Genomic DNA, 17,857 nt, shown 5'->3' with positions numbered 1-17,857 from the left:
GCAACCTAAACATGATACTAAGCTTTGAAAGTAAACTGGTACGCGTACGTACCTTGAACGGAGAATTTTCGCTGACTTAATAGAACGACCGCTTATGAAATTGGGACCTAAATCGTTAAAACAAAGCTTTAGTGTTACGTCCTTGATAACACTAACAACTACTACGTACTAAGACCATAACGATCTATCGATTCGAATTACGCAATAGTTAAAACCTTATTCTGAACTTTCGTTATAATTCTAATCTAGTGAATTTAACGTCTTTTAGAAGTCAGAATTAGTGAATAACTAAATTATTTAGTAACATTAGTCCACTATTTTACCAATCCAAAATGTCATAAGTCCAGCCTGTCTTATGTCCAAAAGTCACGTCATATGTCCAAGGTAAGTCATATGTCCAAAGTAAGTCATATGTCCAAGAGTAAGTTCCATGTCCAAAAGGTAAGTTCCATGTCCAAAGTCAGATTTCATGAAACAGATTACTCATGAAACAATAATAACTGTAACTAATAATAAGACACAATTTTCCTACTTCCAACTTATTCCAATTACAAACCTAACCAGAATTTATACTAAAAACAGAACAATAACTTAACTAGTTAACAATCTAATAAATTACTAAACACTCTAATTATTAATTATAATTTACAAACCTTTCTTAACTACGAAAACAGTAAATATAAGAATAGTTAATAAACTGACATACTAAGTTAAGTACAAAATTATACCACTGACTTTCGCCGGCACAAAATTCCGGCGACGGAACTCCGGTGGCCTTCGCTCGCCACACAGCCCCACTCGAGCCCTCTTCGGTTCGCTGGCGCGCACAGCAGCGACGCACCCTTCGCTCGCTCTCGACCTACGCACAACAACACACGCACGACTCCCTCGAACACCGCACAACTCTTCGCACCACTTCGGCTTTGTCGCGCGGCTACACTCGCACGACACCCTCGAACGTCCTTCGCACAACCCTCGCACAACCCTCGAACCTCTTCGCGCAACACTCGCACGAACCACGACACTCTTCGCACAAAAACTCTCGAACTCACACACACGGCTACGCACACAGCCCTCGAACCACTCGCCCAAGACCTCGACGGAACTCCGTCTCGCACCACTACCACTCACGCACAAAACGCGACGGGAGGGAGGAGGCGAGAGGAATAGCAGCGAGAGATTGAGAGAGAATTCGAGAGAGAGAAAAATCTGAGAGAGAGATTGGCTGAAAAATTCGAGAGAGAGAAGACAAGGGAAGATCGGCCAAGGAGAGAGAGAAGAAGAAAATGTCGGCTGAGGAGAGGGAGAAAGAAGGGTTTAGGGTTTTCTGAAATTCCCTCTCCTTTTCTTTTTATACTCCCTTCCAAAAGGTAGTAACCCTAGGTCGATTAGGTTACTCTTTTAAAATTCCGGAAATTCCTAACAAATTCATATTACTAATAATTTATTCCTATTAATTTGTAAATAAATTAAAATACCTTTTTATTAATTCTTTTATATTTTCTTAATTAGTACGAAATTAGTATAAAAATACGGAGTATTACAGTACTTGATAGATTTCATATGAAAAATTGTTCACCAAGTGTAGCACCCATTGTGAAAGGTGACCGGTTTAGTTTAGACTAGTGCCCCATGAATGATATTGAGAGGGAGATGAAAAATGTTCCTTATGCTTCAGTTGTTGGAAGCATTATGTATGCTCAGGTTTGCACTAGACCTGACATTGCATATGCTGTTGGAGTATAAGGGGAAGATATCAGAGTAATCCAAGTCCTGATCACTAGAAGGCTGCAAAGAAAGTGTTGAGATATCTTCAGGGTACTAAGGACTACATGCTTATGTATAGACGGACTGATAATCTCCAAGTAGTTGGTTATTCAGACTCCGATTACGGTGGCTACATTGACTCAAGAAAATCCACCTCTAGATATGTGTTTATGTTAGCACATGGTGCCGTTTCTTGGAGGAGTGCAAAACATACCTTAACTGCTACTTCAACTATGGAGGATGAGTTCGTCTCTCATTTTGAGGCTACCTCACATGGTGTATGGTTGAAAAGTTTCATATCTGGACTTAGAGTCGTTGACTCTATTTGTCGGCCGATAATAATGTTTTGTGATAATTCAGCTGCTGTTTTTATGGCTAAGAACAATAAGAGTGGAAGTCGAAGTAAGCACATCGACATTAAGTTTCGAGCCATAAAAGAACGTGTTCAAGAAAAGAAAGTGATCATAGAACATATTAACACTAGATTAATGATTGCTGACCCCTTGACAAAAGGCATGCAAATTAAAGTTTTCAAGGGTCATGTAGAGAGCATGGGACTTGGTCCTATCATTTAAAACACTATTTGAGTTATGTTGTAACTTTTCATTCAGTTGGATATTTCTCTTTCAAGTTATGTACGTACATGTTGTTTTTGTTATTTGAGGAAATGTCATTATGTTTGACCTTGCGTAAACATAAGTTACTCATTAATTAGTAAGAGTGGTGAAAGACAAAGTATTTTGTGATACATGGAAGATAGATTCTCGTTCTACAGGGAATTTTATCGCCATGATTCATATATGAAGTTTTTCTCGTTAAAATGGACCAAGTGGGAGAATGTTGGAAAGTTTGAAAAAATTAAATATATTTTGTTAATTAATATTTAGTTTTCAAAATATTTAGTGGTCCATTTTATGTGGATAGTTACCCATGATCAAGGAACCCCATGATTCTCTCCCCACTTCTGCTAACCACTCATAACGTTCACCATTTTCTTAGGGCTCTTTGATGGCAAGACTCTAATATAAAAATAGGTGTTTTATTCTGAAAATAAAGGTCACTAAATATACTCTCTAAAAAATAAAAGAACACCATCTATACAGAGAGAGTGAGGGTTTGGCACCGAAATTCAGAAAATCACAATCAATTGGGTACACTAGTTCGTGCAAGAAGAAGCAGACAACAAGTTAGCAATGCTGAAGGTAATTCTCATCTACTTTAAAGCTTCCGCCCATGCAATTCATGTTCAATTCAAATTATTTATGAACATGTTAAGTATAATTATACTTACAGATTTAGCTAAATTATTTGTTACTTAAGTAGATCCTACAATCACCTTTTTATCTTTTTTATATATATAAATTATCACTTATTGAAAAGCTAGTCACCGTCAAAAAAAAAAAAAAAGAAAAGCTAGTCGTTGTGTGGAATCCAACATTTTGGCTAAGAACAACTCCAATAGTGCTATGCACTATTTAGAGCACCTACATTGGTAGGTAAATGAAGTTCCTTTGTAAAAAATTGAAAATGGGAACCTTCCCACCAATGGAGGTATGTTGCTCATAATGGAGAAAAAATGGGGAACACCCATAATTAGAAAACCCTCTAATATTGAGGACGAATGAAAGAGCGCCAATTGTACATCATTTTGGGAATACAAATCCCACCTGAAGTATCAATGTGCAGCGTATGAGTTTTTCTTTTTTTTTAAAAAAAAAGCTACAACGCACTAATCAGAGCGCGACAATGTGTCATGCTCTGCAATCCCCTTTCCCCGAACGAATTGCTGCGCGCCATGTGTTATATTACGAACGGTGATATTACCGTTATTAAAACTGCCATAACTTTTTATATACAATGAATAATAAAAGAAATTGTACCAACGACCATATTTTTTATCCTCTATAAATAGAGACCAATCTTGATATATTTTCAACACTTCAAAAAATTCATTATTTCTCACTAAGTACTTCTTAAATCTTATTTAATAATTATGGATCCAAATCATCCTAATTATAGAAATAGATATTGGTGGGGTATGTAATACCCCGAATTTTCAAAGATTATTTTATTATTTATTAAGATTTAATATTATTTCCATTTAAAATTTATTTTATGATAATACAATTTTATTTGATAACTATGTTTATTAAAATAATGAATTCATTTAGTTTTGATTTATTTAACAAGTTTCAATTAAAAGCATTTACTTGTTATATTGTACATTTCATTATTTCTAATTAATTAAACTCTTTAAATTTGGTTGTGGGTATCCTTGTAGTCTTGTGCATATTGTCCATCCATTTTGAGAAATCCATATCAGCAATCCAAAGCCCAAATGCCAAGACCAAACCGATATGTCTTTTAGCCAAAAAGAAAAAGGAAAACAAAAACAAAAAACAAAAAAAGGAATGAAGATGAAGACTAATTTCTTCATCTCACCCCCTCCTCTCACGTCTGAAATTCAGCAGCAAAAGAAGCTATTTCAACCCAAAATTCAGCCTTGTGAGTGCGAATTGAATTTTAGTCCACAAATATCAGATTTTAGGGCCAAATTTTCAAAGGCTAAACACCATAGCCCTCACACCTCACTTCCTCCATCAATGAAACTTGACCAAAGCTCCAAATTTCTGACCAAACTCTCCTATAAATACTGATTTACTCTCATCAAATTACTCAAGCAAACGGTCTCAAAAGGTTTGCTTCAATTCATTTCTTTTTTCCTTAATTTCTGAATTTTGTTTTGAAAATTAAAAACACAAGTTTCAATCCACCATTATCAACTCCTCTGCTTTATCAACTCCTCTGCTTCTCTTCACCACCGCACCACCTTCGAACCACCACATCGCCAGAAATCACTCGACCGCCGACCACCGCCAACTGCCAGCCCCAAAACCCATCGCAGCCCAGACTTACCTCTCTCGCGCGACGCCCCTGCTGTCGTTACAGCTTCCGCGCCAGCCACCGCGAAACCCCACCTGAATTCTGCCACCCTCCGCCTCGTCGTGCGCCGGCCAAAATCGCCACCACCCTTTCCTCCTTCTTCTCCCCTGCTTCGGCCTCCCCTGTTCTTCCTTCTTTCGTTCCTCCTTATTCTCTCATTTTGAGTAACTGAGTGTTTTCTTTTAAAAACCAATCTCTTTTCCTTTTCTTTTAAGTTTAATTAGTTTCAATTATTTTTATTTAGTTTACTTTTAAAGCCAAAATCCATAAACTTCATAAACTAGCTTACATTAATTAAGTTAGTATGTTTTAATTTCACTTAATCTTTTATAACTTGAAAATGTTTCTTGATTTTGTAAAATAAAATAAGCAGTATAATAAAGTTAGTTTTCTATGTTTAAAATAATTGTTTAAGTTAATGAAAGTTAAGTTGAAATAATTTTGGGAGTACTTAAAAATGATTTCATAAATGATTTACTTTGATTTATAACTCTCTTAAAATCATTAAGAATTTCTTTAAGTTATTTGGATTATTTAAAATGTTTATATATGTATATAAAAAGGGGTTATTTCGGAACTAACTTAAATCTCGTTAACATCTATTGTAGATTCCGATTTATTTCGTAGACGAGGAATATCAAGAGTGCTAATCCGTTCGGTGAACTTAACTTTTGGGCACGCGTCACGAGGTAATCTCCGATTCCATCTAAACATAGATCCCATTAGCATAAAACGAATTGATTATGTGATTATTATGTGCTTATAAAATTTATGAGTATGGACTATAATTATGGATTATCGACTTAATGCGGATTATGAATATGAATGAAAAAATGGACAATGACTATGGATTTCGATTATGAATTATGAATAATGATGATGGACGATGTACGATATGACAACGATGTTTATTATAACGTTATTAAAATCGATTAATATCATTTAATAATATTATGAATATTATTATTATTATTATTATATTATTATTATTATTATAAGTATTATTATGATTATTATATTTATTATTATTACTATATATCATTATGGATTATCATGAATATTATATTTGTTATTAATATTGAGATTTTATGAACTTGTGATAATAAAATGATTATGAATCCAAAGTGATAAATGAACTCAAATGACGGTTGTGTTTATGATATGATTATGAATTTGAAGTGATAAATGAACTCAAGTGATGGTTATGTTTATGAAATGACTTATTGAAATCTCTATGAATGGAGTGAGATTATGATGGATTGAATATGTTCACACTGGATTGAACAAGATGACGTAAATGTGTATGTGATTTATGTGATGACTTGATTAAAAGATGCTAATCACGTAAAGTGAAATATCGGAGGGAAATGATGAATAGGTTGCCCTGTATGAGTGGTTCAGCGGTCCCTACAGGTTCTCTGGTTACTATGCTGATTCTTCTGTTACTGTCTTCCTTCTATCTTGTTGTGATCCAAGTAGAAGGGGTGTGCACACTAGGGACTCTGTTATTATGGCCATTATGATATCCGTAGGTGGTTACAGGGTTCACCCCGGCCTACAAGTAGGTGGTTATAGGGGTTTGCCCCAGCCTACAATGTTGAAGTAAGTGGTTACATGGGATTGACCCTGGCTTACTGGCGTTCTCTTTCCTCTCCTTGAATAACTGGATTAATTGACTTAATGATATGATTATTCAGTGTATATATATGTGTATATGTGCTATGACTTCCAAAAACTATTAATCTACTATTTTACAAAGTATTTTCAACTTAAGTATTTTACGGGATGGAGTTGGAATTACTCAGTTTTTCTAATTTTTGGGAGCTTGTCTCTCTTGTCTCTTTTCAATGTATTTGTGCAGGTGGGTGATCGATCGGGGGAACAAAAAGGGAGATCATTTAGAGTTGTCATCCACTTAGCATATGATTAGCTTCCATTGGAACTTTGAAACTCTTAAGTATTAGTAATGTTTAATGAACGATTTACTTGGTTGTAAAGTTTAATGAATTTGAGTTTAGTCTGTTTTTAATTTAGCCTTGCATTTATTTCCAAGGAGATAAGTGCGGCGGTAGCGCCACCTGTCGAGTCGAACCCTCATGGATTTATTTTCCCCCAAAACCCGAGTTTTATCGAATAAAGAAGGGTTCGGGTCGGCGGGGGTGTTACAGGGTTTGGAAACTAGGTATTGATGAATTAATCCGATTAATTATAAGGTAATTATTTAATTATAATTACCATATTTCGATTTAATTAATATTATCTAAAATTAATGGGATGAATCAAATTATTTTATTGATATTGGTGGGATATGGAAAGTAGGAGAGAGAATAGGAGGTGGGGTATGGAAAAGTAGGAGAGAGAAGGTAAATGGGGAGGTTAATGATAATCTATATCATTATCTAAAGCAAAATGATAAATCCTACGTGTCAAGCACACATTCACCGAGCAATTCTAGAGCATGAGGAATGTAAAACTCTCATCTAGGGTGTCCACGTAGGATTTGCCTGGGTGGAATCCAAAAATTATAATATTTCAAAAAATTAAATTGCCTTAATTACAGGTGATTTGAGGTAATTATTTATGATTAGCGTAAGTTGTGGAATAAAAAAGGCATGGTTAGTTTTATATTCAATCATGTTTAAATTTGGCCGAAAATTTTGGAGATTCACTCCATATGGAAACAAGCAATTACAATCTTCAATCATGTGCAAGTTGATCACCTAAATCAAAATCATTCCTAATTTGAATGACATGATTTTAGGGATTGATTCAATTAAGCTTTAATATGAAAATTCGTGATTTAATGATATTTTATTAATTTTTTTAAAAAAATCGAGTAAAAAACAATCTTTATTTTGCACTATAAATACCCTAATCATATTTGCATTGCACTACAACATCAAAATTCATAAACCCTAAACACATTTTCATACATCATTTGAGAAAAAAAAATATGTCAAGCATCATTCACGGTTTGCAATAACATCCAATTTTCTGTAGAAGGTGAATTTGTCTCAACATCAAATGGGAATATCAATTCGTTATTCATGGCTTGCGTGAATGAAATAGTGTATCATATCTCACGTAGTTGCTTAACATTTTTGCATAGGATTGCATTAGAGTTTTTTGTAACAGTGTAACATTATTTGTCATCTTATTTTTGTCGTGATTGTAATACAATTTGTCATTGGTTTCCTCTATATCATTCTTTATATTTATATATACATATAATATTATGGTCATAGTTTTATTTTTTTGGAAAGATATTATGGTCATAGTTAATTTGTATGAAATAGTCTAAACGACATATTAGGAAGCTAAGGAATTTACAGCTTTTTATTATTATTATTACATCCCCATAATTGTTATATAAAAAAAGAGGTGATCTCGAATTTTGATTGATTTCTTTCCTAATATTTTCCTTTACTTTTTAAGTTAATTTACCAATTAAAGCCATAAAATCAACGTGAAAATTAGTTTAGTTTACAAACTAATGTAGAATCACATAATTTCGAGTACTAATTGTATTTTGAATATTCACTACATACTATTTTTGCACGGGATTGCATTAGAGTTTTTTGAACAATGTTTAACATTATTTGTCATCTTTATTTTTGTCGTGATTGTAATAAAATTTGTTAGATCGCACTATTTATATTATTATCTAAAGCAAAATGAAAAATCCTATGTGTCAAGCTCACAATCACCGAGGAATGTAAAACTCTCATCTAGGGTGTCCACGTAGCATTTAGCTTTTGGTGAATCCGAAATTTAAAAGTTTTCGGAAATGATTTCCGTTAATTATGGATGATTTGCGTTAATTATGGAATAAAAAAGGCAAGTTATATCATGATCTCCAATCCCATATAAATTTAGCCGAAAAATATTCACTCCCATATTGTTATAATTTCGGATTTCCTTTGTAATTCATATATGGTAATGAAATTAATATATCAATCATGCATGATTTATGTTAATTGGCAATCAATCCCATATTGGTTGATTTTCGGATTTCTTGATAAGTGAAATATGGTAATGAAAATAATTTCTCAATCATCCTTGATTTATGCCTATGTGGATGTTAATTGCCAATCAATTATGATTTCAAATTTTGAATTACCAATTAACCTTACTATCCGAATTTCTTAGAAGAAATCGTATCTATGTGATTAATGACACGTGGCAATTTTTTCTCTAAAAACATTGTCCAACTAGGATTACTCGCCACGTGTCATGCATTTCCTACATATTTTGTCCGAAATTTTTAATGACTTCCCTAAATGATTCGAAATATAATCAATCAGAATCTTCAATCATGTGCAAGTTGATCATCTAAATCAAAATCATTCATAAATTAGAAGACTTGATTTTAGGGATTGATTAAACCAAAATTTAAGAAGGAATTTTAGATATTTTATAAGTTTAGGAATTAACCCTCCTTAAATCATGCTTTTGTCTATCAATCACAATCTTAATTAAATCATGTGCAAGTTGATCACCTAAATCTCAATCATTCCTAAATTGCAAAACTTGATTTTAGGGATTGATTCAATCAATCTTTACATATAACTTCTTGATTTTCAATAAGGTTATTAATTTTTTTTCAATAAAACGAGTAAAAAAACCAAATTGAATTTTGCACTATAAATACCCTAATCATATTTGTATTGCACTACAACATCAAAATGCATAAATCCTAAACACCTTCCCCTATATCCGGCTACCTTAAATTTTCTTCACGTGATTTTTGGCTTTCATTCTTAGTAATTCTATTCAAATTTTTGATGCACAGCTATATCACAAGTGGTAATTAACTTAGTAACTTTATTAATATTTGTTATGGAAGAAGAGGTTGGATGGACACTTGATCAATATAAGGTTTAGTTATCTATTACAAAGACGAGCCATACTTTTTAGTATAGCAACAAGCTTTGGCATCATGGACTTCTTGCTGATGGACTCATTGTTTTTCGTCGATCTGTAATTGTTTTTAGTAATATGCCACTCTTCAAGTTTATATGCGTTGAAAGGTTGTATGTTAGTTATTTCTAAAATATATGCATATATTCAACTTTATAGTATATATCTTTATTAGTTAGTATATATTTAGTTTATTAGTAACCTCATTTGTAGCAGATTAGTTGGCTAATTATTTGTAGCCCAACATTACTACTGTAACTTTTTAACTTTGTATAGATGTTTGAAATTTCAATAAAAGCATCATGGGATTGATTTCCTTCATGGTATTAGTTGTTTTGACCCTTCTCTAATCCTAACTTCTTCTTTATCACATTAGAGATAGTGTGAAGCAAAAAAACCCTAAAGGTAGGGAATGTTCTATCTCGAAGAGTCGTCACTGAAAAGTGAACTTTTGCGTCGCCCAAGGCACCTTCACTTCAGCCAATCAGAGCAACGCCCCCGTCTGTTCGTCTTTATCCTTGTCTAGGTTTTCACCCTTCGTCTGCCAAGTGGTGTTCATGCGAGCGCGATCTCCTTTGCCCCAGCCGACTTTTACAGTTTAAGTTCTATAAATTATTCTCTTTCATCTTTATTAACGATCCATCATCTTTACCGCACCCTGTAAATCCTCACAGCTACTAAGGATTCCCATATTTGCATTTATTCTCCTTCGCTCACATGTCTGACTTCATCTCAGATTCCACAAATTCCCAGTCCCCACCTTTTCCACCACACTATCCACAATTTCAACGCATGGGTATTCTACTTCACCCGCCTCCAGTTCATCATCCACCCCCCTTATAAATTGGTCCCACGTTGTTGTGGTCGTTTTCTTCGATAGTTCGCCCCCCAATGTCAGCTTTGTTATAAATATTGTCAACAACCATTGGGACACGCGGGAACCGATCCGCATTTACCGTACAGGTCCATACTTTGTCTTTGAGTGCCAAAATCTCACTGATAGGGAGGCGTTACTTCACCTTCGCACTACTATAATAGATGGTAAACCCATCACTTTTAGATCCAGCTCCTCAACCCAAATCCCTTCCAGGATTAACTTCCACACTGCCCGGGTCTGGATCCGTATTCACGACTTACCATGGAGCTTTCTCCAACCGGAATGGACGGTGCGTATCTTGAGCCAAATTGGGCTTGTTGAGAAAGTAGATACTTATGGATCGGGTCTTCCGCTTCAACCGTACCTCCGGGCTCGCGTGGTGCTTGACCTGAACCAACCTCTCATCCCCGGGTGCTTCTTACCGCTTGATAAAGGTCGGGTATCGTGGGTCTAGTTTAGATATGAAGGCATTTACAAATTTTGTAAAGAGTGTGGGTGCGTAGGCCACAATACAGGTCGATGTGCTCTCTCAGCCTATGATGCGAATCATCTTATTCAACGGCGTGTCCGCGACTTGGAAGAGGAAGGCATGTTCATTCTCCGCACTAATGAAGGTATTCCTTTTTATACTAACATGATTCAGGGTTTGAATGATAGGTTTGTATATCGTAATCCTCCCCTGAATCTCTGTCACATTTTGCCCCCTTTATTTGGGTCGAGGCAAGATCCGTATTTATTTCCACATCATTTTACTCGGAATCAAGTGGTACCGGTCCATGAGGGGGAGATCTTTCATGATGCCTCACCCGCACCACTCCATCAGCCGTTTTAAGGTATTCTGACTCCAACTCGCAGCACCACACTAACCCGCCTCCTGATTTCTCCAACTCTACCATGAGGCACTGCACCCCATCATGGCTAAGGAATCGCCTTAATCAGTCGTCTTCACGGAACACGAGAAATGATCCAGAACATGCCTCCCAAGGCTCGGCGGCTCCTCCCGCTGGGCGGACATTGCAAGCTCCTCGTAGTATGGACCTTAATCTACCACTGCCAGCAAGTACACCACCATAGTTGAGTCAGGACCCTCCGGCCAAACAAGGTAGTGCAAGATTGTTATCTTTGTTGGGTTTTGGGGCCTGGCCCATCGTTCTTTGAGGAAAGCTGCCTCTTTTTGCTCGTCGTATCGACGCAGCCCAGCCTAGGATATTCAAGGCTTAGTGGATGCCCACGAGAGTATGTTATCTCTTGGGCTGCCCCATGTGGAAGGTACTCTGGAAGCGGTGGTTTCACAGGGCTGGGCAATGAAGGCTCCTCCTGGGCTTGATAAGGCGGGGCCTAGTAACTGGTACGATAGGCCGAGTCCTCAGGAAGATAACATGCTGATGGCTGTGGGCTTTGAACAAGAAAATGAGTCCGTTGAACTTCGCAACATCGCCAACATTGTTAATGAAAGGTTTAGTATTTCTGCCCCCCCTTTTGAAGATGCCACTAATGACTTTTTGCAGGTGGGCACTATTATTGGGCCCATTAATGAGACTTTCGCTCAAGGTGGCCTTTACTCACCTACAAGCCCTCTCTTTTGGTCGGGCCATCGATCCTCTGGGTATGATGCCGACTCTTCGGCGTCGATCGAGGGCTCTCCAGGAATTAGAGATGGCAATATCTAGTGGATCACCCGACCATCCGCTCCACCGGTTTATTAAGTGGGTGAAAAACCCGATTTAAACAGATGATAGCCTGGTAAGGAATAATCGGGTGATGGATGCGGGTGGGGTTCGGGTGATATCTTTTCATCCATCATCCGACCCATCATCCGTTTACCACCCGATCCGTCACCCGTTTAGAGTAAAAAATATATAATGTTTTTAATTTTGGGCTTTTCATTTTTACAACTTTATTAATCTATAGCCCAAAAGTTACAAGATGATAATATAAGTATATAAATGTTAATAATGTGGATTAGGGTTAGTTTGGAGACGATTTTACATAGTAAGTAGAATTATATAAATGGATTAGTGGTTCTTGTTAGTAATTTTTCTTTCTTCTCCTAATACTATTTGATTTCACCCGTTAATCACCCGATCCATCCGTTTAACTCGGTTACAAATGGATGGATGGATTCGGGTGATGGATGGATCGGGTGAAGTGGGTGGATGCGGGTAAAGGTGGCCATGGGCCGGGCTGGCCCGCGGGCTGCCCGAGCCCGACCCGTTTTCGGCCCGGCCCGGCCCACTGGCCATAACATGGGTCGTGGGCCTTGCACGTTTGGAGATTTTAGATTTCGGCCCGGGCCCGGCACGAGGCCGTGGGCCTTGCAATTTTTTTTTTCCAAAAACTGTGATTTTCGGACCAGGCCCGCGGTGAGCACGAGCCCGGCCCGCCAGGCCCGTGGGCCAGGCCAGGCCATGGACAAGTTTCCCACAATTTCATCCCGGCCCGGCACGGCACGAGTTTGATGGGCCACGGGCCTGGCCCGGCCCGTATTCCACTTCAGCCCGCGGGCCTGGCCCGTGGTCAGGCCCAGCACGGCCCGTGGCCAGCTCTAGATGCGGGTGATGGATGCGGGTGACGCTCCACCTTCCCCGAAACCGATCCATTTACATCTCTACCAGGAATGGTGTTCATGGGTCTTCCGTGCTTGTCACTCATATTCTCGGGTAAAACAAAGAGGCCTCTCCCAATTACCAAGAGCCAGTCTCTAGCCAGCTTCTTACCACCGGACATGGATAAGTTTCGGGCTCGAGCCCTGCGGAAAAAGCGGCGTCTTAAGGAATGGGACGCTAAAGGGGGTTTCAGTATTTGGCAAAGGGATATACACCAAGGCTTCAAGTCCAAAGCTATCACAGACTTATCCATGGCGAGCCACCTTGGCGTAAAGCCACACCCCACCATAACTTCTCCAGGTGCTCGAAAGAGGCACGTTGTAGTCTCGGTGGTTGATCCGGATGCTCCCTGGACTCTCAAGCGCCCAAAGTCTATTAGGCTGGATGAAGGTATCAATTGGGCCGAGCAAGCCAACATGGCTGAGACTGAAATTTCCGAGGAAGATGAAGGTCTGCAGTTTGAGATGGAACTTCCTAACGATGCGAACACTCGTACAATGGATGTGGCTGATTCGAATCAGCCTTCAGTAGATTAATGGATCTTCTTGTTTGGAATTGTCGAGGGCTTAAAGCCAGGAATGACCTCACAATTCCGTATATTTTCTGGCTCATCTCCAAATATCGGCCGAGTTTTTTGTTCCTCTAAGAAACTAAAACCACTGTCGAATATGTCAAGAATGTTTTTAGTAGCTGGGGTCCTAGTTTTGTCGCTGGAGTAGATGCTCAAGGTACAAGCGGTGGGTTGGTTCTTCTTTTGTTAGGGCCCACATCATGTTGATATTCTATGTAGTACTAGGTTGTATATCTTTCGTAAAGTGACTACTAGTAATGGGAAAATAAAACATCTATTGTTTTTGTATGGTGAGTCTTGATCAACATCGATCCGCCCTGTGGCAGGATCTCAGGGCGCTTCTACAATCATATCCGAACTTTTTAATTTTGGGTGACATTAATCAGGTGGATCACTTTGAGGATAAATTGGGCGTCTCTCCCTTTATCCAGGGATGGGAAGATCTAATAGGTTGGAAACATACATTAAATTTGCAAGATATCCCATTTTGTGGGCCACGGTTCACCGGGTCTAATAATCGGGAAGATGACTCGTTGATCATGGAAATATTAGATCGAGCCTATGCTTCTCCGGATTGGCAAAAATGAAGACCCCAACACCATCCTATGGAACTTACCCATTACTATCTCGGACCATGCTCCGATTCTCCTACATATGGAACCTATACTGCAACGAAATCGTCGACCCTACCAAGTCGAGGCGTGGTGCCTCCACCACCCGGCAGTTTCACGTATGATTTTGGAAGTCTGGGGCCTGAAAATGGCTGGTTCTACAATGTACACCTTGTCGCGGAAGCTTACCCTTCTCCGGGATCGTCTTAAGAGGTGGTGTTTGGACCGCAAACTTTTTTGGGGTATCAACTGAAATACTATCATGAATACCTTACAGGACAAGGGCTCCGATATCTCCTCTCTTCCCCAAGGTGTGGCTTTTGATCATCAACGACGCTCTTTAATGGCAGATGTTGCCCTCGCTTACTCTTATTGGCGCCCTCGCCTAAGGAATCAATACCTCAAGCTGGGAGATTTGCCGACGACTTTCATGTTTCATCGGATTAAACAACGAAAAAGACGCAATCACATCTTTATGCTTCGAGGGGATGATGGCTCTTGGGTGGAGGACCAACACGCTATCGCCCAAATCATAGTGAGCCATTTTGAAACCCTCTATACTCCGGTTGGGTCCGTTGCAGGGGCTCGTCAGACTCACGAGGAGAACATCGATCTGGTCCTCCGAGAGCTACACCTCCCTAGACTCTCAGAGGGAGAGACACACTCCTTGTTGGCCCCATTCTCGGATACTGAAATTAAAAGTGCTTTGTTTGATATAGCGAACGACAAATCCCCCGGGTTGGATGGCTTCCCGGCAGAGTTATTCAAAGTTCATTGGCCCGTTCTGGGGACATCTATCACCAAGGCCATTCACAGGTTCCTCTCGTCCGGGTTTCTCCTAAAGGATTGGAATCGTTCGCTATTGGTTCTCATTCCAAGAACAACCTCTCCATAAATAGTTAGTCACTTCCGCCCTATTAGCCTCTATAATGTTGTTTACAAGTGTGCCTCCAAATGCTTGGTCAATCGCATGAAACCCTTACTTCCAAAGCTCATCGACAATTTCCAGAATGCTTTTGTGCCAGGCCGGCAAATGAGTGACAATGTTCTCATCTCACACGATTTGGTTCACACTATTAATAAGCAGCGATCAGGTTCTCGCCACTTAGCCACTCTTAAGCTTGACATGAATAAGCAAGGCTTATGATCGAGTGAGCTGGACATTCCTCCTGAGAGTTCTGTCGGCTTACAGATTCCCGCCGCATTGGATCCAACTCATCCATCAATGTATCTCAACTGCTTCCTATAGGATTCTGATAAATGGTAATGTTACCGCTCCTTTTGCGCCCAAGTGTAACACCCTGATAATTCTCTCTTTCTATAAAATACTTTTATAATAACCTTAGAGAATTACCCAGGCATTATCGCCCGTGTGATAACGTTTCGGCTTAACTCAAGAATTTGCAGCGAAAATAACTTTCTAAAACAACTTTATTAAAACTTATGAAACCAAAAACAATGTCAGAAACTAAAACACACCGGCTTAAAACTATTGTCTGAAAACATAAGCTCCTATGCAAAAACTTAAATGAAACTAATAATACAAGAGTCTCTCCATTCCAGATTCCCAATGAGATGCATCTGCGAACCTGTAATGTCAATGCTGTCTTGACTCTGCTCCCCCGAAGGATCACCACAGGATCAATAGGCAAAGCCATGATCACAAACACAACAAGCACGTAATCAGCAAAGCTGAGTACTACATATCAGATATACATAATCCTAAACATGATACTACAAAATAACATGCAGGAATAAAAATAATAAAACATATAATAATCTGCAGACAACTCTTACTGAACTAGACTCTAAACTTTATTCTTTCTTTAAATGGAATAGTTATTGGACGATTCTTCAACCTGAAAATAGGAAATACGGGAGCTACCACATATTCCAAAATGACCTGCGATATCGAGGAACCTTTGAACTAATGAGGAATGGTGATCAATCCAATCCTAAAAAGCCATGGGCTACCACCATGTACTCCAACCCTTAGTGTCCAACTCTAGACGTGCACCAGTCTAAAGTCTATAACCTATTCTCGTTTCACTTTACGTTGAATATATTTTATTACTTGTGTTGACACAACCAAGCAAATAACACATAACTAATAATCACAAATCATAAAAATTCCTTTTTATCTTTGGATTAACAAGTGTTCACAACTTATCAATCAAGACTCCTTTAACTTCTTTTTATACTTTACAACTTCTTGTTGAACCTAGCCAACAATAAACTTTACCTTTATATGGAACTTTACCAAATAAGATCCACGATTCTTATACGATAATAATAATACTCAAGAATCCATGAAAAACATGATTCAATCTAACTTACATTAATTCACTCACGAATTAATATATAAACTTGACTTATCTGCTTGCATCAAACTTCCATACAAACATTTATAATCATAAATACTTCTAGTTTACATGTAGCACACAGGCAAATAACATGTAAAACAATTCCAGTAAATCATATATATGAACAAATAGAGTCCTATACATGATACTAATAAATAAAACATTCTTAGAGCATGTTCTAAATCATATAGCACGTAGACAATGTACGTACCTTGTAAACAAATCTGTAGGCCACTTTTATCGTCTAAAAGTCCCTACTACGAAATCTCCGCCTAGAAAATAAAATAATGAAATAAATACTTAACTAAAAATTTACAGCAACTTTAAAACGATCAAAACCCCCTTAAACGTGTTTTAAAATCGTTTTTACGTACCAAACTTTCGTTATTTTTAATCCCTAGTATAGTACAACTATTCTAGTGATTAAAAATCATTTAAAACCCTTAAAATACTTATTTTCTGAAATTACAGCATTAATAAAATTTTATAAATCTTCTGAAAATATTTTAATACATATAAAATTATTACTAACCAAATCTCATGATTTATACTTTATAAATATAGTTTCTAGTGATTAAAAACCCTAAAAACTATAAATTTCATGATAAAAACTGAAAATAACTTAATATAAAAATCTGAAATTATTATAATAATATATAATAGCCGAAATTATATTGCATATAAAACAATAATTTAAATCATAAACATGCTAATTAATAATAAAATAATATGAAAACTAGTACTTTAATGGAATCTTGAAGAGGAAGAAAAGAAAAACAACCACAACAATGGAGAAGAGGAAGGCCGGAAGCAGCACACGGCAAGCACGCGAGCGGGAATTTCGGCTTCTCGAAAAGATTTGTGACGTTTCTTGTTAACCAAGAAACGTTACTTGAAGAAGAAGAAACAACTTTTGAGTGAAGATCAAGAATGGCGCACAAAGGAGAAGAGAGAAGGAAGAAAAGCGCCGAGTGAGAGAGAGGAGAGAATCACGTGAAGAGAGAGAGAAATAAAGTGTGTAGGGTAAAATTTGGGTTTTTAGGATATTTAAATAGAGGTTTTCCTTTTGGGCTTAGGAAAAGAGTTTTAATAAATGAAACTTTGATGACTAATAAGATGGGCTCATTAGGACTTTAGTCATCAAATAACCCTTTCCCTTTTTATCACTTTTGGGCTTTCGATTCCATTAAGCTTCCTTT

Source organism: Beta vulgaris, chromosome 1 (assembly GCF_026745355.1).
Source record: "Beta vulgaris subsp. vulgaris cultivar EL10 chromosome 1, EL10.2, whole genome shotgun sequence".
NCBI classification, from domain to species: domain Eukaryota; kingdom Viridiplantae; phylum Streptophyta; class Magnoliopsida; order Caryophyllales; family Amaranthaceae; genus Beta; species Beta vulgaris.
This window is presented reverse-complemented; position numbering follows the sequence as displayed.